The following is a 25,032-nucleotide window of genomic DNA, read 5'->3' on the forward strand; positions in this document are numbered from 1 at the left end:
TTAGCAAAAACTCACATCATTCTTTCAAGTCTGAACTGAAAAACAGACTATTTTTTACATTTCATAGTTTTTAATCATAATCAAACATAAGCATGAAATCTATTTTATATTCAAGCCACAACAAGAACAGACAGGAAGACAGAGAACAGGAAGACTGGCAAGTCAAATCAATTATTTACTTAAAAGTCCACAGGGTACAGAGCTCTATAAGATGCACAGTGCCAACCTGTTCCACCCCTTCCCTCCTAGTTAGTACAGGCCACGAGATGAGGACCAGAGTCCAACAAACAGCAAAGTGCTAGTCAAAAGGGCCTTACCAAGCTAGATAGAGCCACATACATTTCCTTTTAATTATTTTTCTTTCTTTTTCCAAACTGGAGATTGAACAACCCAGGCAAGCTCTATTACTGAGCTATACCCCCAGCCCCCATTATTTTTTTGAGACAGGGTCTTGCTAAAGTGCTGAGGCTGGTCTCAAACTTGTGATCCTCCTGCCTCAGCCTCCCAAGTCACTGGGATTAAAGGCATGCCCCACCTTACCTGGCTCAAACATTTCTAACTCCTAGTTAAAGAACAGAAATTCAAGGAGGAGGAGGATCAACAGCTTAAATATTGCACAGACATTAAGGACTATGAAAGTGCCTAAGTACATGGACAGTGGATCTTCTGAAAGTGCATTTACAGTAAAGTATCGGGGACAGAAACAAGACAGAAGAAATGTTGAAGAATGAGAAGAAAGTAAAAGAAAAAGCTACATACTGAATGTTCTTAATGGTAGAGGGCTTTTATTGATTTATTTGAGAATAGAAAAGACCTCAGGAAAGGGGGGGGGTACCTGGGGTTATGGCTCAGCGGTAGAGTGCTTGTCTAGCACGTTCGAGGTGCTAGATTCAATCCTCAGCACCACATAAAAATAAATTAATTAGAGATATTATGTCCAACTACAACTAAAAACAAAATATTAAAAAAAAAGGAAGGACTCAAAGAATGAAGCTACATATACAAGTGAAAAGATAGTAATTGATTAAGAGTGAAATACTGGGGCTGGGGTGTGGCTCAGCGATAGAGCACAAGCCTTGCACGTGCAAGGCCCTGGGTTCGAACTTCAGCACTACATAAAAATAAATAAATAAAGTAAAGGTACTGTGTCCAATTAAAACTAAAAAAATAAATAAATATTTTAAAAAGAGAGTGTGAGATACTAAACAAAGTGAATACTTAGGGAAGGGAATACAATAAATAAAACTGATCCATGTGGGTCATGGAAGTCATCAAAGCATCAGAAATGGGGGACAGTAGATGGTTAAGGACTTTGAAATATTAGAAGCTGTACCCAAAAAAAAGCACAACTCCTTTCTTATCCAAGGAGTTAAGGAGTATTCATATAGCAAAAATAGAATAGTTTCATTACAGAAAACCCTTACTGTAAGTTACCAGTTAGAAGATGAAGGAAATGTTGGAAGATTTGAACCTAGGACTTTGCTCACACTTGTACACAGATTCTACCAGACACAGTAGAAACAGCTGGTAAGGTAAAGGGACATAAGGAATGAGGTGGAAGTGGGTGGGGCTGAGGTTTATAATAAGGAGGCAATTACAGTAGATAGAACTTTGAAGTAATTTTAAACAGCAAAGATGAAGAAGAGTAAACTAAAGAACTATATTGTTGCAGAGGACAGGGATAACTAAAGGAGGCATACCAAAACAGTATTAGATGCTATAACAACGAGTATTTGGCACTAATGCATCCAACATTTTCAAGTGAAATGATGTTCAAAATTCACTTTCTCAGAAGTTGAACCCTGAAACATCCTTTATTTTCATTTGTGAAGACTAGAAATTTGCTGAACTGCCAACAGTTTGTTTTTTGAACTGGATGATATTATTATTATTATTATTGGTGCTGAGGATTTAACCCCGAAGCACTTTTACCACTGAATAACATCCCAGCCCCCCCCCTTTTTTTTTTGGAGACAGGGTGTCATTAAGTTGCTTGGAGTCTCACTAAATTGCTGAGGCTGGCCTTGAAATTGTGATCCTCGGGCTGGGGATGTGGCTCAAGCGGTAGCGCAATCAGTAGCGCAATCAGTAGCGCAATCGCCTAGCATGCGTGCCGCCCGGGGTCGATCCTCAGCACCACATACAAACAAAGATATTGTGTCCGCCGAAAACTGAAAAATAAATATTTTAAAAAAGTATCTCTCTCTCTCTCTCAAAAAAAAAGAAAGAAATTGTGATCCTCTTGCCTCAGCCTCCTGAGTTGCTGGGATTACAGAGGTGCACCACTGGACTTTTTTTGGGGGGCAGGGGGGGACAGTGCTAGGGATTGAACCCAGGGCCTTGCACATTGGACATTTGTTTTTAAATAAAAAGGATAAATACAAAAGGATAGAAGGGACTTTATCTGACTAATAAATGAATACTATATGACTAGAACTAGTCTATAGATCAAACTTGGTCTTTTTAAGCCCTTCTTTTCATACATAGTATACAAAAACCGAGAGCACCAAGTTATATCTGGGTAGCACTTCACTGACTTGAATTGCTTTCTAATCCGTTATCTCAACTGACTCATCATTTATTCCTATTATAATGATGTCTAATCCAAGGATAGAGTACTAGAAAGAACATAGGCTTTGAAAGAAAAATCTAGAATCTTACCTCTACCATTCCTCCCAGGAATATTTCTTAAATGTCTAAGATGAGCTTCACTTTTCTTATCTATAAAGCAGGAATAATAGAACCTATTTATGAGGCACTTGTAAAGACTGAAGTGTTAATACATATCAAGGACCTACTCCACAGTAGATGCTAAAGAAATGGTAGATAATATATTCTACTGTAACATACAGCAATGACAGAGAAAAATGGAAGATTTACTTAATTAACATTAACATAAACTAAGCCATCAAGTTTTAAAAAAAAAAAAAAGAGGGGGGGGGTTTTTTTTTTTAGTTTTTGGCGGACACAACATCTGTATTTGTATGTGGTGCTGAGGGTCGAACTCAGCTGAGTTCCATCCTCAGCACCGCTCGCGCATGCCAGGCGAGCACGCTACCGCTTGAGCCACTCCCCAGTCCTGCCATCAAGTTTTAAATATTTATTTTTTAGTTGTAGTTGGACACAGTATCTTTATTTTATTTATTTATTTTATGTGGTGCTGAGGATCAAACCCAGGGCCTCGCACGTGCTAGGCAAGTGCTCTACTGCTCAGCCACAATCCCAGCCCCTGAACCACAATTTATTGCTACACTTGTAATAAGTGTATTAATAGACATAGGACAAATTCTGTTTAAAAAAATCCTAAAGTAACAAAAATATCCCCAAAATTTCACTCCACTTGACAGTTAATCTAACAAACAATAAACAATGATGATATTAATTACAGTATAATTTTATATATAATGTTTAGTGGTTTGAAATGTAGTATTTTTTTTCCAATTGAGTGTTTCCAAAATAAATAAAACCTTTTAATTTCCAGATCAATTCCAGGGCAATTTCACACAATTTCAACATTTCTCAAATAAATGGTGTTTAAAAAAGAAAAGAAAAAACACTTGGATGTAGAGTAATGTAGTTGGCAGAGAATAAGGATAATAGAAGTTATGTCCTCTCCCTCACCTTCCCTAATTTCAGTTAACTAGTATCACAAATAATTCCCAGTTTTACCAATCTCATAAAAATCTTAAAGTTACCTTCTTTCTCTATATCATCATTAATCTCTTCCTTCTTCAAAATATCCAATATATTCCCCCAGTTTGATTTTTTTTCCCCCACTCCATTCCCTAATCATACCCTGACAGTATTCACATCTGAATTTCTAAAAAATTCCTTACCTGGCCCCCTTTCCAATAATCTACATAACACCTCTTGATTAATCAGACTATAATTCCAAGTATATCAAGTCATTGCCCAATTTATAAACCTTCAATGGTCCCCAAATGTTGGCAAGATCAAGTCTAAATTCTTTAGTGTAAATATTTTTTAAATATTTATTTTTTAGTTGTAGTTGAACATGATACCTTTATTTTATTTATTTATGTTTATATGGTGCTGAGGATCGACCCCAGGGCCTCACATGTGCGAGGTGAGTGCTCTACTGCTGAGCCACAACCCCAGCCCATCTTTAGTGTAATTATTAATGCTGTTTACAGCCTAAGTGAACATCACCTCATTAATTTTATCTCCTGCTAGACCATAACCTAAACTGCATTCTCGAATCAGACAAATATTCTCAATCACTAACACAGACTTATTCCAATCTTTGCCCTGGCCTGGAAAACCATCCTTTTCCTTTCCGTCTATTCATATCCTATCCATTCATCATTGTAAAACACAGTCTGCCTCCATGAAACCCTCACACACTTCAGCCCAGACTAATCTTAGTAAACTATAAACTGTCATTTTGTCATAAACTAGTACCGTGAAACAAGACCTCTTAAAGCAGTCACTCTATTCCATGGCATTTTCACTAAAGAATACCAGCATTTTTCATGAGGCTCAATGATTCAAAATTAAAAACTCCTTTAATCTGACATGATATCCTTTATCTGTTTTTAAATGTTCTGTCTTTTATAAAATGGTGATATTAGATGAGAGTTGTTCTTCATTTTCATCCTCTTATTTGGAAAATAAAAAGTTCTTGAAATATATCTGGTTTAGAAAACCCAAGCACAGGAACAGTATATGCTAGTCTTCATTTCTTGTTTTGGCTTATATGGTTCAATATTGTTATGGAACTGTTGCAAAAACTAAGTACTGTCTCCCCAAATAGAATTTTAAATTTCTTATGAACAAGGCTAAATATGGCACATCCTTCATCTTTTTGTTTTCTCCATATTAACTAGCCCTGGGTTGAATACAAAACAAGTACTATAAACTAAATAGAATTAATGAAATTCATGGCTTTTAAATCTAATGCGAAACTGACCAAAATGTAACTCAGGCCAGTATGCCTTGTCTCCTCTCCACTTGTCATCTCTCAACAGATTCTTCGCAATTTTCTGGATTGTACCCACTTAATAAACAATCACCTACCTCCCAATATCTCTAATTCCACTCTACTGGCCTCTATTTATGATCTGAAATTTTATCCTTCAGTTACCTTCTTAGTCCCTTAATATTTTTCCCTGCCCCATTAATTCACTATCCTCCCACCTATTTTTCCTTCACAATTTTTTAAAAGCTTTTTTTGGGGTGGGGTAATGGGTATTAAACCTAGGGCTTCCCACATGGAAGCAGGTGTTCTACCACCAAGCTACACCCCAGCCCAGGGTGTGTGCGCACGCACACAAGGACAACTGGAAACTCTGGGACTCCTGCATGCTAAAAGCAAGCTACCACTTGAGCTGTACCCATTTCTCTTTTAAGATTTTGATCATCTTTCAAATTGCCTTAGGATCTAGTCTCAAAAGTCTTAACTTGATTGGGCTGGGGATGTGGCTTAAGCAGTAGCGCGCTCACCTGGCATGTGTGCAGGTGGCCCGGATTCGATCCTCAGCATCACATACAAACAAAGATGTTGTATCTGCCGAAAACTAAAAAATAAATATTAAAATTCTCAAAAAAAAAAAAAAAGTCTTAACTTGATCACCAGAAAAGTTCCTACAGAAAATATTTTGAAAGTGTCTAATTTTATCAAATTATATTAAATATCTCGGGGACTGGGTCTGTAGGTCAGCAGCAGAGCCCTTGCCTAGCATGCATAAGGCACTGTGTTCAATCCTCAGAACCACATAAAAATAAACAAATAATAAAGACACTATGTCCATCTATAACTACCAAAAAAAAAAAAAGAATATCTCATATTCCCAGCTACTCAAAAAGTTGAGGCAAGAGGATCACAAGTACTTTGTTACAAAGTCTAACTAACATCTCTAAGAATCTCCATTAAATATCTTCTATATTGAACCAGCTTCTGCATCGGGTCTTCCATTTCAAGGACATTTAATGAATGTTTTAAGTCCACAAAAATCTAAAAATGGTATTCTCTTCCTTCCCAAGGGAAGCATGAGAAAATGTTGATCTTGTTTACTTAGGGAGTAATGGTCTGAAATATACAGTTCACAAAACTTTCCTATGTTCTGGTCTGAACAATACTAAGAGTAAGATTGAGTCGAATCCTTGCTTGGAACTAACCTCTGAAAAACTGATCTCACATCTTAAGAACTCAGTTCTGTCACCTATAAAATGGAGATAATATTATCTACCCCAAAGGGTTACTGGAAGAAAATTAAAACTTTAAAAAGTACATAAGTACAGTGGCTATTGATACATAGAATTTAGTAAATATTGGGTTATAATATTAGTCCTCAAGACTAATAGAGAAATTTTACTTATAAAACTTTAATGAGGGGCTAGGGATGTGGCTCAGTGGTAGAGTGCTTGCCTAGTATGTGCAAGGCCCTGGGTTCAATCCCCAGTACCACAAAAAAAATAAATAAAAATAATAAAACTTGAATGAGCCAGGCAATGTGGCACATACCTGTAATTCCTGCAACTTGGGAGATTAAGGTAGGAGGATCACAAGTTCAAGGCCTGTCTCAGCCACTTAGCGAGCCCCTGTCTCAAACATAAACAATAAAAACGGCTTGGAGTGAACAAAGCTCATGAAGCTCAGTGGTAAGGCACCCATGGGTTTAATCAACAATACAAAAAAAAAAAAAAACTTAAATGAGGTATGGGTTCTACTGCAGCAGTACGGTGCATGTATGGGGCCATGAGTTCAATCCAAACCATAGCTCAGGTATTAAATATAAATAATTAAAATGACCTAAATAAGATAAATACCTCCCCCCCCCAAGTAATTAGAAATACGGCACATGTGTGATAAATCTGTTCCAGAGTGTAAAGAGTGAAAAATTAACTTTTATCTTGATGAGGATTTAACATTTCCAGTTAACTTGGAACTGGATAAAACCAGAGATTTCTTTAAGTTTATAAACAGGAAAATGCTATCAGAGCAAAGTGAATGATACCATTTTTTTATCTGAAATCTTTAGCTTCTGCAAAAAGCCTATACAAATAAAGCGTTGGTAAAGGGCTCAGGAAATACATTTTATCCTTTGATTAATTAAGTTCAAATCTGCTCCTATGCAGATTTGCCTATCAGCATACTAAAAAATATTTCTTAGATCCCCAAAAATGACTAATTTTTTAAAGGCTATAAATAAAATCATGTTGGTATTAATAAGCTAATGATTCATTAAGAGAATTCTAATTCAATCATAATAAAACTTAAACAAGTTATATTTAAGCAATGACTTTTTATTTATAGAGATCCAAAAAACAAGGATACTATTCAAAGGGCATCATCTTAAGAAGCAACACTGGGCTGGGGATGTGGCTCAAGCAGTAGCACGCTCACCTGGCATGCGTGCGGCCCAGGTTCAATCCTCAGCACCACATACAAAGATGTTGTGTCCGCCGAAAACTAAAAAATAAATATTAAAAAAAAAATTCTCTCTCTCTCTCTCTCTCTCTCTCTCTCTCTCTCTCTCTCTGTCTCTCTCACTCTCTCTTTAAAAAAAAAAAAAGAAAAAGAAAGAAACCTAGACATGGTTTAAAAAAAAAAAAAAAAAAAAGCAACACTCTCTCAATCATGTGGCCAAAGCTCAAAACCTTTTTGAAACTATTTCTATATGATATGTCATGAGCTTTGTAATGTTGTGAACAACCAATAAAAAAAAAAAAAGAAACTATTTCTAAGATTCTCAAAGAAAAACCTTGCATACACCAAAAACCTAGTCTCCACCCTTTAGAATTACATGCCTCTTGTAACCAAAAATAATGTTGATTATTCACTTCACTCACCCAAATTGCCTATAGCCAAAGTTAAATAAGCCCCCTAAAACTGAAGATTTAGCAGGATTGAGAAAATGCAATATATTCTAAAGTAAATACAGACTGAGCACAGTTGGCACATGCCTGTAAAATCCCAGCTGCTTAGGAGACTGAGACCAACCTGAGTAACTTTATCAAGACACTGTCTCAAAATTAAAAAGGGCTGGGGATGTCAATCAGTGGTAAAGTACCCCTAGGTTCAATTTCCAGAATCATTAAAAAAAAAAAAAAAAAAGTAGCCTACGTGTCATCCCTAGGGGATTTATTGCAAGACACCCAATAGGTACCTGAAACCATGGGTAGTACTGAACCCTTATATATAGTATGTTTTTTTTTCTCCCGATACACACCTATGATAAAGTTTAATTTATAAATAAGGCAAATAAAAGATTAACAAATAAAAACTAATAATAAAATGAACAATTAAAATACCATAATAAAAGTAATGTGAAAGTGATCTCTTTAGAAAGTTAAGACAAAAAATTTTGTCATTTTGTCTGGGGTATTTGGGGGGTTTTGTTTTTTTGTTCTTTTGGTGCTGGGGACCAAACCCAGGGCCCTGCACATGCCAAACACACTAAGTCATATATACCCTCAGCCCCAAGACAAAGATTAATATTTTTGGACCACAACTAAATACAGGTAATTAAAACTTTAAAAAGTGAAACCCTGGATAAAGGAACACTACTACTTTATGCTAAATCCACAGTTTAGAATTTCATTAAAATAAATAAATAACTTTCCATTTTGGAAAATTCTGATGTTTGTATTTATAAAGTTATCATGATACCCTACAGATAACCCTCAAAGAGGACCATAAAAGTACACAGTAAAACTAGAAATCTAAAATATCAAGCAGCAAAAGGATAGTGAAGTCATGAGAAATGAAATTGTCTAATTTGAGGGCTAGGATATAGCTCCGTGGTAAAGTGCCTGCCTAGCATGCATAAATTCCTGGGTTTAATCCCCAGCACCACAAAAATTAAAAAAAAGAAAAGAAAAAGAAAGAAAGAAGGAAGGAAGGATGGAACAAATGAATAAAAAGAAAGAAAGAAAATTCTGACTCTCAAAGCTTTTTGACATTGGACAAGACACTTAGTTTCTCTGTGTCCCAGCCTCTCACCTGTGAAATGTGTGAGATAATAAACCATTAACACATTATAGATACAGTGAGGATTAAATGAGATTATGTGCTTGAAACATGGTAGGTATTCAATAAATATTTGAATTAATGAGTAGATGAATTAACATATACAAAATTCTTAGGATAGTCTCTGATACATAGCTAATGTTATAATAATTTACATGAGATCTATACCTGAGGCTGGGGGCATTTCTGAATGGGTAGAGCATTTGCCTAGCATGCATGAGATCTGTACCTGGGGTAAGCAGGAGTCAATAGCTAACAATATTAATATCCTATCCCAAAACTATAACCAGACTTCTTACTTTAAAAGAATTTATAAATTCAATTATTTAATTAATTAATTTTCAAAAATTATAATGGTTGGAAACACTCATATATTATCTCACCAAGCATCTCAATTTCCAATTGCAGAATCCTTCTTTGATGAGGAAGCGCTGAAAGCATCCAAAAATCACCTCTCCCCAGTACTAATTATAACCACATAGCCAATACTGGTAAAGATAAGCCATTCAAGAAAACGAAGTTGGGCTGGGTTTGTATCTCAGTGGTAGAGCACTTGCCTAGCACATGTGAGACCTGGGTTCAATCCTCAGCACCACATAAAAACAAATAAATAAATAAATAAATAAAAAGGTATTGTGTCCATAACTTAAAAAAAATTTTTTAATTGAAAAAAACAAATTACTACAAAGGAAATCAAACTAGTCACTGAGAAAGTTGCTTAGCATAATCAAAAATCAATAAAGTTAAAATTCAGCATTTAAAAATTCTTGAGTTTCTTCTATTCTGAAAGTATATAAAGAATATACTTTAGACTTTAGACTAACTCATACTAAAATTTAAAAATAACAAAAATAGAGGAATTTTTCTTCTATTCTTTGGATAAACAAAAATGTAAAAGTGAAACTGAAATGACTAATACTAATGAACTAGCATTAGAACTTAAGTGCTTTTGTGTGTGTGTGTGTGTGTGTGTGTGTGTGCGTTTTTTTTTAAACAGTACTTAGGAATTGAACCCAGGGGCATTCTAACACTGAGCTGTGTTGTGTCTCCAGCCCCTATTATTATTATTTGGCATGTTGGGGTGAGCAGAGTTTGAACCCAGAGGCGCTTACCCACTCAGCCACAACTCCAGCTTTTTTGTATTTTAGAGACAGGGACTCACTGAGTTGCTTAGGATCTGGCTAAATTACTGAGGCTAACCTTGAACTTAACATCCTCCTGTCTTATCCTCCAGAGCCACTGGAATCACAAGCCTGAGCCACCATGCCTGGCCAGCCCATATTATATCTCACACAGGGTTTCACTGAATTGCCAGGGCTGGCCTCAAACTTGGTATCCTCCTGCCTCTGCCTCCAGAGTAGCTGGGATCACAGATGTGTACCAACCGTACCCATCTTGCATGTTTAATATTTTTAATCCTCACTGTTTTCAGGAAAAATTGAGGCTTTCTGAGCCTAATAACTGGAATTTTATAGCTTTAATAAAAGCATTATTTAACTAACATAAAAAATGAGTCACAAATGAACAATTATCAAACAAAGCCACAAATGTACAAATAAATGTATCAGAATACAATAAACCACATTTACTATAAGTTTTATTTGAATAAAATTTAATGACAGAGAGGCTAGAGTTGTGGCTCAGTGGTTAAACGCTTACCTTGCATGCATGAGGCACTGGGTTCAATCCTCAGCACCATATAAATTAATTAATTAATTAATCAATCAAATAAAGACATCATGTCTATCTACAACTAAAAAAAATTTTAAAATAAAAAAAATTAATGACTGAGAAAAAGACTAGTTGGGCACAATGGTGGACACCTATAATCCCAGTGATGCAGGAGGTTAGAAGCAGAAAGATCACCAATTTCCAGGCCAGCCTCAGCAATTTAGCAAGACCCTGAGCAATTTAGTGGGACACTGTCTCAAAAAGATATTGGGGATGTAGCTCAGTAGTAAAACACCCCTAGGTTCAATTCCCAGTACTTGGAAAAAGATAAAAGAAAAGGACTCCCAGGTTATGGACAATTCTGTCCACATAAATGTATAAAATACAGGAAACTGAGTATACATTAACTTTGTAGTCAACCCTGAAAACTACTTTTTGTAATAGATTTCCCACAATTTATCATTTGTCTCCTAGTTTTTTTAAATGTCAATTTACTGATGGTTTGAAGTGTGATGAATGCAAACGTGTTCTACCTTTTTTCTTTTAACTTAGAGTAAAAAAATTCTAAGATGCTAAAGAAAAAGATATCAGTGAGATTATGAAAGTAAACAAAATTTACCTAAAATAATGTCCCTCAGAAACTTCACCAGTACCTCTGCTTCAGTGTTTTCACAAAAACAATTACTAACCTACCCTGCAATCTTGTGATACACTTTTCCATCATAAAAATTTAAAAATCATATTTAAAATATATAATAGCCCCTCTTAAAAAACAGATCTACATTTGACCAATCAATTATGAATATATACTGTTAATCTGCGGTAACTTATATACATTATTTTGCCTTTAACACAGGAGAATAAGTATAGAGAGCTTACTGACATGTTTAAAGTGGCTTTAAACATCTAATTGGCTCAAGATTTTTGCTACTGACATCAAAATAAAATATTAATTAAAGTGAGGTACTACCTAGTGTCTCATTTCAGTTAGTAACTCAATCAGAGAACAATAAAGAAGCAGAGATTAAGCAACTTTCCCAGAAAAATCTGCAGAGTTAGTTATTTGCCAGTGATGGGTTCCAAAGAAGTATGTGCTTTGTGGCACTAGGACTGGACTGTTGTATTTTCACACCCTAATAGTCTATCACCTGAAGCAGTTAGTACATTCCTAGCCTCTGGATTAAAGAATACATTAAACAGAATCTCAGTAATGAGAATCCTGTTAGTAAGCCTAAGAAATTAAAATTGCTAGCTGTATAAAAGCATTACTATAATCAATCACCTAAAACTCCAGTGAGGACCTATTGCAAAGCTCAGAGAAAGAAACTGAGAATACTAGTGTGACTTACCAAGAACATGAGGAATATCAACAAAGAATGCCATACAATTTAGAGAAAAGAGATTTACTATTGCAAAATTAGATTTCAAAGAGGGAAAACAGTGAGCTGAATCTTGGTGAAGTGGAAAAGATTTAAGTAGTTAAACAGCTTTAGAAAGAAGAAAAAGACAAAAAGATAATGGGACCAAAGGTACTGAATTGGGATATGCCACTAAGTATTACTAAACACCACCATGTCAGTCACTGTGTAAAGTTCTGAGTATACATTGGAGAAAAATATAAATGAGTTCTTTGCTCTTCTGGAGTCTAGTGGGGAAGACAGATAATAATCATGTAAGCAGATATGTCATTATAAATCATAATACATCCTATCCTATGAAGAGAGGCAATAGAAGGTAGTAACGGGGAATAAAACGGGAAAAGATGAGCAAGACAGGATGATGAAAGAAGCTATCTCAGGTATGAAGGAGGAAGCAATGCAAAGAGGAGAAAGAATTAAAGAAAGAAACAGCCATACATACAAAGGTCCAGAGGCAGAAAGAGCTTACTGAATTTAAAAATAAGAAGTTAGTGTGACTATAGTATAATGGGCAATAAGATTGCTATAATATGGGGCTGGGGATGTGGCTCAAGCGGTAGCGCGCTCGCCTGGCATGCATGCGGCCTGGGTTTGATCCTCAGCACCACATACAAACAAAGATGCTGTGTCCGCCGAAAACTAAAAAATAAATATTAAAATTCTCTCTCTCTCTCTCTCTCTCTCTCTCTCTCTCTCTTTAAAAAAAAAATACTCCACTCTCAGATTTAAAAAAAAAAAAAGATTGCTATGATATAGCAATGCATTATAGGCTAAAATAAAATGTCTGAATTTGGATTACAAGTAAAAAGTTTAAAAACACTAAATTTGCGGCTGGGGTTATAGCTCAGTGGTAGAGCGCTTGCCTCACACATGTGAGGCACTGGGTTCGATTCTCAGTACCACATAAAGATAAATAAAATAAAGATATTGTGTCCATCTTTAAAAAAAAAAAAAAAAACATCTTTTAAGGGGCTGGGGTGGTGGCTCAGTGGTAGAGTGCTCGCCTAGTTTGCATGAGGCACTGGGTTCGATCCTCGGCACCACATAAAAACAAACAAATGTATCCACCTAAAACTAAAGATACATAAAAAAATATTTTTTTAAAAAATCTTTTTTAAAAACCACTTAATTTTTTTATGTATTCATTAAATAAAGAAGCCAAACCAAAAAATGATTCAATTTTTACAAAAAGGGCAAAATTAATCTAGGCTATTAGATATTAAGATGGTTGGTGATTATCCCAGATGGTAGAGGGAAAGAGGCACTGAAAGGGAATTTAATGGGGTTTTCTAGGTACCAATAAGGCTTTTTCTTGATCTGGGTACTGGTTACATTCAATTTACAGGGGGAAAAAAAATCATTGAATTTTTATGTGCAGTTTTCTGTACATATATTATGTACTTCAATAACAGGTATGTTACTTTTTTAAGTTTTATGCAAGTTTTAATAACATATTTTAAAAATATACCTCTGTCCAGATAAAACAGGATTAGAGAGGCACGTGGACACATAAAGTCTCTTTAATAACAAACCTGACAGAAACTTTCAGATACATGTAAAATAGGAGGGGCAATTCAAAGCCAGTGAATACAAAGTACCATACTTATAAAGAATAAATGCTGAGCCTGACATGCCTGTAATCCTAGCTACTCCAGAGGCTGAGGCAGGAAGATTCCAAACTACAGGTCAGCATCAGCAACTGAGCTAGGTCCTTTCTCCAAATTAAAAATAAACAGAACTGGGGCTGTGGTTGTGGCTCAGCGGTAGAGCACTTGCCTAGCACCTGCGGGGCCCTGGGTTCCATCCTCAACACCACATATAAATCAATAAAATAAAGGCATTGTGTTCAACTACAACTAAAAAATAAATATTTTAAAAGTAAGTAAGTAAATAAATAAATAAGCAGAGCTGGGATGTAACTCGAATGGTAGAGCATCTCTGGGTTTGAAAAAGTTAAATAAATAAATAAATAAATAAATAAATAAATAAATAAAGCGCTGGTTCTGGGGAGGGAACTGTGCAATAAAAGATGAACTATAAATTCCATAGACTTGTAAGGAGGTATCTCTAGAAATTAAGAAATGAACAGATAAAAGCAGCACTACAAAATATTAGCAATACTTGTTTATGTTATGGTTCCGGTTTTAATATGGTATTTTCAAAATCTTCCCTTGACCTTTCCCCACCCCAATACAACAGAGTGTAAAATTAAATAAAAGAACCTAAACCGGAGCATCAACCATACTTGAGCTCCAATCAGTGCTCTGCTCCCTACTGTGGCAGTAACTGCTCTGAGCTTAGCTTCCTCATGAATAAAATGAGGATAATGACTACCTCATAGAGTGATTGTTTGCTCCCCACAGTCACCCAAAATGTTGAATAGGTAGTCTGGAAGGTATTTTATTTCCTGATGGTATATGGAGGGCCAGTACTTGATATTAACAAGAGTTTCCATTCTCAGAGGAATTCATAGGTGGGAGAGGAATTTTATGAAACACTTATCATAGAAACTAAATAAAAACAAAATAGAAGGATGAAAATACATGTTCAGTAGCAGAGGTTTCAAACATTTCCTAAGATAAAGAAACTTGAGCTAAGTCAAATTGGGTCAGATTCAGTAACTAAAGAAATTATAAAGAAAAAATAATCTTATGTCTTCCCAACAAGCCACAATTTCTATCTAATATTTAATGTATTCTTCTCTTTGTAGAAAATTAGCTAAAACAAGTTAGAGATCAACACTAAGGATATTCTATCATAGGTGGTAAGGGAAGGCTTTCAATCACTTTATAGCAACCCCACCCTTAAGTCTTATCTGGACATGTAACATTAACATAACATGTTAAGCAATTCTTAAGTATAGGTACTAGCATTTCAAAGGGAAACAAAAAGTTCTATTCCTTTAAAAAATCTTTGGGTAATGTTTTCCAAAAATATAAATCCTGCAGCCTAAAAGTATCTAAAATCTAGTTCTTTCTGAATTTATTCATCTTTCCCCTGATCAAACAAGTTACCTCTCCCTCTCTTATTCTTCCAATTCACCTCACCACTAAATATCTAAGGTTTCCCTATTTCCTACCAAGTTGGCACTCTGACTCTCTAGTATTCACTCTGATTTCACAGTATTAAATCTGAGCATACATATCACCTAATACCTAAAATGGTTTGAAATGAAGGTAATGGCAGGAGGCTAAGACAGGAAGATTAAAAGTTCAAAGACTACTCAACAATTCAGCTCACAATGTTAAGCAAATTTTTTAAAGGACGGAACGTATTTTAGTGGTAGAGTGCTCCTGGGTTCAATCCTCAGTATCAAAAAAATAAAGGCAATGGTAATGGTTACACAATTGTATACATTTGAGGGGGACAGTATGGGGGATAGAACCCAAGGCTTCTCTCATGCTAAGCAAGCAACCTATCACTGAGCTACATCCCCAGCCCAAATGTATATATCTGTCAAAGCTTATCAAACTCACAAAACATTTAAAATTGGTGGATTATATTATACTTTATATAAAGTATTCCCTAATAAAGTTCATTTTTTCAAATTTATATTTTAGTTGTAGTTGGACACAATACCTTTATTTCGCTTATTTATTTTTATGTGGTGCTAAGGATTGAACCCAGGGTCTCGCACGTGCGAAGCGAGTGCTCTACCGCTGAGCCACAACCCCAGCCCCATAAAGTTCATTTTTAAAAAAATAATGTATACATTCATCCATTTGGCAAATGTTTACTATCTACTTTGTGCATCAAAATTTATACCAGATCTTTCCACTTGGAATACCTGGGTCCTACCTGTATTGTGCATTACTCTGCAACACTGTCACCAAAAGTCATGTTGCAAGAAAAATGGTTTAGTTTCTGATCATGAAAGTCACCTTAATGGTGGTTTTTTTTTAAGTTGTAGATGGACACAATACCTTTATTTATTTTTTTATGTGGTGCTGAGGATCACCCAGTGCCTCACACATGCTAGACATGCACTCTTCACTGAGCTACAACTGCAGCCCCTTAATAATGATTTTTACAGTGAAAGGACCACTAGCTACCTTCCATGACATGATGAAATTATACAAATGGAATATAAGCTCACTTGGGTACTCTATATTTTAATACAAGTGTTTCCAATATAAACAAAAAATAAAGTATCTACTGTAAATAAGACATACCACTACCAAACCTTACACATCTTTCTACCAAAAAACTAGCACATCTCAAATGTTTACTAACATTGCTGTAAGAAAAGAAGGCAACACTATTGGGAAAGTAGATTTTAAGTGACTTATTCTAGGGTCCACAATGACCCAGTGGCTGAGTAAAAGACATGAAAACCAGGCTTCTTGGTTCTCAAGGTAGCATGCATCATGGAAATAATCATCAACTTTAGAAACAGACCTGGGGGTCTGAATTTCAGCTACACTTCTTACTGGTTATATGTGAGAACTTGGGACAGTCACTTTACCTTCTGACCTTCAGTCTGTTCATCTATAAAACAGGGATGTCAACTACCACCTCACAAAACTCTTGGGAAAACTAGGTAAGCTATCCACCCACCACCTATCAAAATTACTGGGCAATAGAGTAGGCAACTAAACAATATCAGTTCCCTTTCTCAATCTTTTTTGTTTTTAGTTGTTGATGGACACAATACCATTATTTTATCTTTATGCAGTATTGAGGATTGAACCCAGTGCCTCACAAGTGCTAGGCAAGCACCCTACCACTGAGCCACAGCCACAGCCCCCCTTTCTCAATCTTTAATTATAATTTTTAAACATCAAATAATCAAGGAAGGCTAATTATCAATCCACATTATATAATTATATAATCCATATCTCTGGTCAATAATGAACCTATACTTTCTGCCTTATTCATACTCCAACCCATTCCCTCCCCATCCCACTATTTCCAGTTTTTCAAACTTTAGTTACTATGTTTAGAAAAGCGATTTAATTTTAGAAAGCTGGAAAATTCTTCTGAGTAAATTGAGCAAAACCTTAATCTGCCCCAAGGGAAATTCTGAGCAAAACAATTATTTCGAACAAGAGAAGATTTTTCTATTGGGGTTATTCAATTTAACCACACAAATGCCACCAAAGCTGCATAAGAAGTGACAGAAGGAGATCTGGAACGCAGTGTACAGATTCTCTGAAAGAAAATATCCTCCTAAAATCCAAACTCTCCATTCCTAATTTGGGGTAGTGAAATCTTCCTAGGTGATCTGAATTCTTCCTGGCTCTGACACTAGTCCAGCTCCTGAGGCCAGAACTGCAGCAGTTGGCAAAAGAAATACCCTGAACAAACCCCACCTCTCGAAATATCCCCAAAAGGCAGGGAGGTCCAGAGTATTTTCTCCTCAATGGACAGATAAGCCACCAGGCGCTCAGAAGCACAATCCTTTTCCCCAAGGTCATTCAAGTCAGTGAAGGCGCGACGGAGACTCTGCAAACAATCCCCGGCCTTCTGCAATTAACACTGCAGAAGATTTTTCTTTTTTTGGGGGGGGTGCCTATTCTCTTCCCTTCTCCCACCCTCAAGTGTGAGCACTGGCCTCGGCATTTCCGAAACAAGCCACAACAAGCTCTGCAGTGTTAGGAAAGGGGCTGACGCGATGAAGAAACAGATGCTCCAAAGCAAGATGGTCTTTCTCGGCCGGCAAATCCTCCTCGGAGGTAATTAGCAGAAACCGCAGGCACCTCAGAGAGGTCTCTGCCGGGTGGCTCGGCGAAGCCCCCGCCCCGCCGCCCCGGGACGCCGGCTTCCCTGCCGGCAGCCTCGGCAGCCAGAGGCCACCGGCCCAGAAACCGCACTTCATTCCTGCGCTTCGGGAAGCCATGGCTCCCTCCCGCGGGCGGCCGGGCGGGGGTGCGCAGGGAGGCGGGCCGCGCGCTGCGGAAAGTTCACCGCGCCGGCGGCGGCTGCGGGCGGGGGGCGGCCCGCTTTGCCGCGTCCCCCTGCAGATTCCACCATTAATTAGTCCTCAGGACTGTCTACTGGCAACTTAAACAAAGCGAATGCCTCGAATTCCTTCCCGGCCCGGCAGTCTGGCCGCGAGACCAGCAGCGCCCGGGACGCCGCGGCGCGGTCGACAGCTGCGGCGCGGGACCCCTCCCCGGCGGCCCGCAGCCGGGTCCCGCACGCCGGCCGCCGCGCTCCCAGGCCGCCCTCCGCCTCCCGGCCGAGCTCCGGCCCTTCCTGTCTGATCACTTCCTTCCTCCCGGTGCCCGCGGGCCCCGCGCAGCCCCCTCCCCGGCGGCCGGGCCGGCCCCGACCCGCGCGCCTCCCCGCCCCCACAGACCCGCGCCCCGCGCCTCCCCGCCGGCCACCCGGCCCGAAACTCTCCCCGGGCCCGAGGACCTCTCCGCCGCCGCGGCCCCCAACGCCTCTCCTCAGTTTCCCGCTCGCACCAAGAAGTCTCCTCGGACCCTTCCCTCCCCCTCCGGGGGAAAAATCTCCTCAGATTCTCTTCCGCCAACTCCGAAAACACTCTCCAGTCTCGCCCCAGAAGACCTCCCCTCCCGAGCGCGTCCTCCCAAAGCCACCCAAACTCTCCCGCCCCACACCCCATCCCTCCCCGGTGCGCCGCCGGCTCTGCCCCGTCGCCCCGCAGTCCCGACCCCTCCGCGGGCCGGCTGCCCCCTCCGGCCGCCCTCCTCGCCCCGGCCCGGCGCCGCGTTCCCGCCACCTCCCCCACGGACCCCTCACCTCCGCGACTCCGGCCCGCGCTCCCGCCTTCTCGGGGCTCCGCGCTAGGCTCCCAGCGGCCGGCGCCTCCTCGGGCTCCCGGGGACTGACAATGAGGGGCGGGGCGATGGTGACGTCAGCGTTCCGGGAGGCGGGGCATGTCGTGGGGGGCGGGTTGTCTTCAGGCCCCGCCCTCCCCTCCTGCTTTTCCCTTAGCACAGGACTCCACCCTCCCAAGTTTTTATTGCCTCCCTAGGTAGGTGCCCAGGGCAGGTGCTAGGCCCTTTGGGAAATCCAAATGAAAGGCAAGATTCCCAGCTCTCAAGAAGCACTCAGGGGATTGTGAGGATTAAATGAGATGATCCATGGAAAGTGCTTAGCCCAGGCCCTGGTATGGAGTAATCACTCAACAAATACTGCTTCTGTTACTCAGGAAATGTAGAAAAGGAACCCTGGGTAGACTCAGAGGGCATGAATTCCAGTTCCCCAGCTCTAATTCATCATGTGAGCCTAGAAAAGTCCTTTCCCATCTATGTTCCCTACTTTAACCTTCTTTAAAATGGGAAGAAGCAAAGACTCTATGATCTTAGAAATCCCTCCAAGGATTTTATGACATACTTTCTGTGGGCCTACTATGTGCAAAGCACCTAGGGCCCAGAGAAGGTGAGAGGAGGACTTTGAAAGAGCTAAAGACCTACACCCAGCAGAACACAAGCCAAAGACACCCTCTTCCTGCAGATGCCCTCCCACGCACTGGCAGGCAGTGGCATCCACAAGCTGGGACACAGATGCACTGAGAGCGGTTTCCTCTCTTAGTACAGCAGCATGGTTGGTCTCTTAAGACATCTCTTGTGTAAGCTCTTTATTGCCTGTGGAATAAAGGCCAAAACCCTGGACTGGTATGATCACTTCCTACCTTTAGGTGCACACATGCACACACACACTCTCACAGCCTCTCTAAAGTTTATCTAAACTTCCCGCAGCACACCCACTGTTTTCCCACATCTGCCCCTTTGCTCATAACTCTTCCCTTGCTGTCTCATCTCAACACACAGCCCTCCTAGTTTCTTTCAGCGAGAAGCCGGTCTTCCCTGCTCTGAATATTCAGTGGCATTGAGTTGAACTCTCACATGGGCATGGGCACATTACAACTTGTATCAAAGGAACCTCCCCTTTGTTTCTTAGCACTTTCTGAAGGTCAGAAACCACACTTGTTTGTGGAGCTCAAGATCTGTTGCCAGAAAACCCTGGGGTCACATACCCATGTTCTTGTGCATACCTGTTCTCAGCCTCAGTCTCCTCCTGTGTAAAATGGAAATAATAATATGGTCCTGGTCGTGTTTGTTTTCAAATTACAGGTAATACTACGCGAAAGCACCAGGCACAGTGCTCCACAGTTGATGCAGATGTCATTCCTATTTTCAGTGTTATCACTATCATCAATACTATTTCCTGCTCCTCACACACCACACCTATGTTAATCCACCCAATCATTTCATAGTGGAAGACTTTAAGGGCCTAAACTAGGAGAGACTTGCTTAAAGTAGCCCTACAAAGCATTGCCATTGGAACAGGAACCAGCACCAGGTGGATTCTGCAGTCACATCTGAGGCCCCAGGGCATCTGTCACTCAGCACCCCTCCAAGTGGAGGACAGCTGCGAGTTCTCTCTGAAGGTTCTTTTCGGCAGAGCTGACCCTTTTCTGCCTGGTGCCTTTCTCCTCTCACGTGCTTTACAGAAAGACGGATCTGTGTTAAACTGCCCTTGGCATCTCTGCAGTCCTCCAGGAGAGCTGCCGCAAAGCATTGGGCGTTTCCAGAGCACTGGGCTGTGGAAAGAAGGGAAGAGCTTTGGGGTTCTGATTAATTTCCTGCGCTGCGGACAGGCAAATAGCCGCCCTGAAATGCCTGGGCTAGTCCTCAAAGGCCCCTACAAATTGTGGCTTATTTTTAGAATAGGAGATTCAAAAATTCTACTCCCCATGAAAAGGGAGCATGACCACAGAATTGCTGCAGACACAGAAAGCCTTTCCTGAGTCCCTTCTGACACTGACTCCAAGAACTGCAAACCCTCAGAAGAGAGAACCTGCCCCCCTCCACTTCACCCACACAGGACTCCATCAACTATTTGTTCATTAATTCACAGCAAAAGAGTTGGCACAGTGGGCTGGGGTCGTGGCTCAGTGATAGAGTGCTCGCTTAGCACCCACAAGGCACTGGGTTCAATCCTCAGCACCACATAAATGTAAAATAAAGATATTGTGTCCACCTAAATAAAAAATTTAAAAAAAAAAAGAGTTGGCACAGGACAAATCAGGACCCCAATTGTAGCTTTACTACTGACCCATTGTTTAACCTTGAGCTTTCAAGTCTCTGCATCTCAGTTTCTCATCTGCAAAATGGGAATAATTATGTACCTATCTCACACAATGGTTGTTGAAGATTGAATGAAATAACATGTGGAAGAACTTAGTTCAGATCCAAGCACCCAGTTCATGCCAAGACATGGTGATTGCTGTTAGAATTTCCACATGTCCTCCCAGTAAGTCCCCCATGTGTAGGCCTCTAGGCTGGAAGTTGGGCTAAATAATAGTCCTGCCCTCAAGAGACCTATCAGTAAAAGGAACAGTAGAGGGGGCTGGGGCTGTAGCTCAGTGGCACAGTACTTGCATAGCACATGTGAGGCACTGGGTTCAATTCTCAGCAATACCAAATAAAAATTTTTTTTAAATAAATAAAAGTATTCTGTCCATTTACAACCAAAAAAAATTAAAGGAACTTTGCATGAATAGGAAAAAAAAAAGATGTCTACTGGATATTTTTAAGGGAAAAGAGAAAGTTTGCAGGACTCTCAGGTGTAACAGGATTCCATTGTTGTAATTTATAATATATGCTTAGTCTATACATAGAAAAATGTGGAAACTATAAAGAACAAAATAGAGAGCTTTCACCTTGTTTCCTTTTGCTGTTTTTCTATGGGTGTGTATAGTAAGAACTTTGAAAGACTTTTCCGAATGCTAAAAGGGAGTAAAGGGAATAAAAATACAGCTACAGGGCAACTGTGCACACTGCCACAGAAAGTTCTGTGGGTTCCATCTCATTCTTTGTGGGGTTCCAGGGAAAGATTCTGAAAACAGAACTCTTCCTCATCCCCCCCCCCCAGGATGCAGGACCCTATCAACACCTTATTCATTCACAGCAAAAGTTTTGGCAATGGGGCTGGGGATGTGGCTCAAGCGGTAGCGCGCTCGCCTGGCATGCGTGCGGCCCGGGTTCGATCCTCCAGCACCACATACAAACAAAGATGTTGTGTCTGCCAATAACAAATAAATAAATAAATATTAAAAAAAAAAAAAAGTTTTGGCAAACCAAGTTTCAAATCCCAGGGACTAGAAGAGTGTAGATCAGTGGTAGAGCAGATGCTTAGTATGTGCAAGGCCCTGGGTTCAATTTCCAGCAGCAAAAAATAATAGTAAGATTACTATTCAAATCTCAGCTACACCATTTACCACTTACTCAGTCTACCTATTTAAATACTAATCTATTCTGGAAACTCCCTCACAGACACACCAGCAGGGATGTAGGCATCCCTGAGCCCAGTTACACTGACACATAAAATTAGCCCTTTCCCTCCCCTCACAAAGAATAACAATAGGTCAGCATCTTGTGTCTACTGTGCCTAAACTTGCACTTTCATTTTTCCCTCGACGTATTTCTGCAATGTAAATGTATTACAAGCAGCATGCATTTCTTTGTCATCAGAAAAAAAAAGGCAGAAAATCATATATAAAAAAGAATGCTAACCATGCTAGGATTGGTTCACTTTTGTTGGTCTGCAAACAATAAATAATAACACAATATGGTCGAGGCCAGTAGCAAAGTCTCATAGGCATCATAAAAAGTGAGAGTAGGAAGGGATAAAATCACCCTCCCTTCCTTTGCTAACCCCCAAATGGCATGATTTTAAGTCCCCTCACATATCAGGGCACCCAACCTTACATGCATTTCATTTATTCATTCCACAAACATTTATGAAGTCTCTACCATATACAGAGAATCATGATGGGTAATTTACATGTACTATCTCTTAGGTTATAGGGGATCATTACTGTTATCTTGCAGATTAGGAAAACAAGTTTCTGAGAAGTAAAGTAACTTGCCCAAAGCCACAAATCTAGTGGGATCTAAACCAAGACCTGCAGCAACATCAAAGCCCAAGTCCTGGAGGAAGTGGCCTGTATTCCAAAGCTAATGAGCTGTGCTAATTAGATCAGGAGGTCATTATTGGCCTGGTAGCCCTGGGCAAGTCACTGAACTCTCTTAGCAGCAGTTTCCCCACCCCTGAAGGAAAAAGGTATAACACAGATATTTTATGCAAATTCAGCATGCTGCAGGTTGAAACCCATAATAAAAAGGAAAGCCATTGTTTCTTTGGAAACTGGGTCTCACTCCTCCTTGCCCTCCAAGTTGGTGTTTCTCTCTATTACTGTTTAACCTCCTTAGTGCACTCAGGTCAATCTCCTTTGCTCCAAATCCATTTCATTTCCTCCACTAGCCTGGGACCTCCTCAAACACAGGAATGATGCCTATTCATTTCTGATGCCTTTCAGCCCCCAGTGCAGGATCTGGCTTGCACCCCTCTATTCCTTCACTGTCATTTGTTTCACAACAAATGGCCAAGGGCCCAACATGTGCCAGGCACACTACACAGACCTGGATCTTGGGCCTGGTGAAGTGGAGAGACCTGACAACTTTAAACAGAATGACTTTATAACAGTTGTACTAAGTACCACAAGGGATCAGGCCATGTTCTACGAGGGATTGAGAAATGCAGAGTGGGGACCTAACTGAATCTAGTAGGCAGGGAAAGCTTCCAGAAGGAGGTGGCCTAGAGGCTCAGAGAGGGTAAGGAAACTGCTCAAGGTCACAGAGCTGGTAAATGGAAAAGCTAGGATTTTAGCCCAGGAATGCCTGACTCTAATGCCCGAAGTCTTCTTGAAAGTCCTGCCTCTTACCTCCCCCTGTCTTTTTCTTCCTTGGCTCTTACTGGTGAGAAGGGAGGAAGGTCTGTCCAGCACTGTAGTCTCCAGTTTTGTATCTGTCGTTGAGGTTCCCCAAGAACCTGAACCCCCACCCCAAACTCTGAAGAATCTGGACCCGAACCACAGACTCCAGGCACAAACTCGTGAGTCCAACAGACCGCGCGCGTGGGATCCGGGCTGTACCGTCTCCTAGCCATGACCTTGGACACTCACCTCCCGGGCCTCGCGTCTCACCTCCCCCCAGAGCGCTGCACGCCCCCGCGGTCCTCCCTCCCCAGCCCCAGCGGGGGGCCCTGCCGCGGCCGAGGGCGCCGAGGACTCGCCCCGCGCGGCCGCCGCCCGGGCCCCGCACTTGGTGCAGCGCAGCGCGGACTGCGGCGCGGCGCGGCGGGCGCGTCTGCCGCAGTGACAGCTCCGCGCCGCGGCCTGGGAGCGGCGGGCGGCGCGCTCGGCCCTTCCAGCCCGGGCAGGGCGTTCCCGCCAGCCGGCTTCCTGCAGCCCAAGGCCGGGAGGAGGGACGGCGCGGCGGGGCCGCGGGCCTGGCCGGCCTGGTTCCTGGCTTTCTCTCGGCGTTTCCTGAGCGGGACCCGCCGGGGGCTGGGACCCTGCGCAGACCTCCTTCCCCGGGAGCGCCGCCAGGAAATCGCGTCCTTGGGAACCCCGGTTCCTGCTCGGTGCCGGGAACCGCGCGAAGGCCGCGCCTCACGGCTCAGCCCTCCCCGCTGGGCGTGGGGCGACCCACTTATCCCACGAGCAAGCCAAGCCCGAGACCAAATGGCAGGCTCCAGACCCCACACCACAGCGGGATTCCAACCCCGTGATGTAAGTTCCTCGACTCCATCCGACGGACGAGAAAACCGAGGCTGCACAGAATGAGGGCACCTACCCAAAGTCATCCTGGACACCTTACTGCCAGTAAGATAGAGCGCCTACCATCCACGGGCACTGCGCCATATGTTTTGTATGAACATAACTATGGTTCCTGTTTTCTAAGTGAGGAAAATGAGAACCAGAGAGGCCGACTGGCTTCTTTAACATCACACAGCTACAAAGTAACGGAGCTAGGAATCTTTTTCCTGTCCCCTGCTTCCAGAGCTCAGCCCATGGCACTATGTAGTTTCCCCTCTATAACTGAGTAACCTGTGGGCCAAGACCTTGACTTTGGTCCAAAGTAGGTACACAGGGATGACTATGGAACCCAGCACAGAAGCTCAAACTCAGAA

At 40.8% G+C, this 25,032-nt stretch overlaps 1 protein-coding gene across 1 annotated transcript in view; it reads right to left on the minus strand.

Annotated features, from left to right (window-relative positions):
* Luzp1 (leucine zipper protein 1) overlaps positions 1–18,859 on the minus strand; it is a 91,805-nt gene extending 72,946 nt beyond the window's left edge. Inside the window, exon 1 of the mRNA XM_026403621.2 lies at positions 18,790–18,859. The gene's annotated coding sequence lies outside the window, so the exon portion shown is untranslated. The remainder of the gene's footprint in view (positions 1–18,789) is intronic.
* Between the last annotated feature and the right edge of the window lie 6,173 nt (positions 18,860–25,032).

Source organism: Urocitellus parryii, chromosome 11 (genome assembly GCF_045843805.1).
Source record: "Urocitellus parryii isolate mUroPar1 chromosome 11, mUroPar1.hap1, whole genome shotgun sequence".
NCBI classification, from domain to species: domain Eukaryota; kingdom Metazoa; phylum Chordata; class Mammalia; order Rodentia; family Sciuridae; genus Urocitellus; species Urocitellus parryii.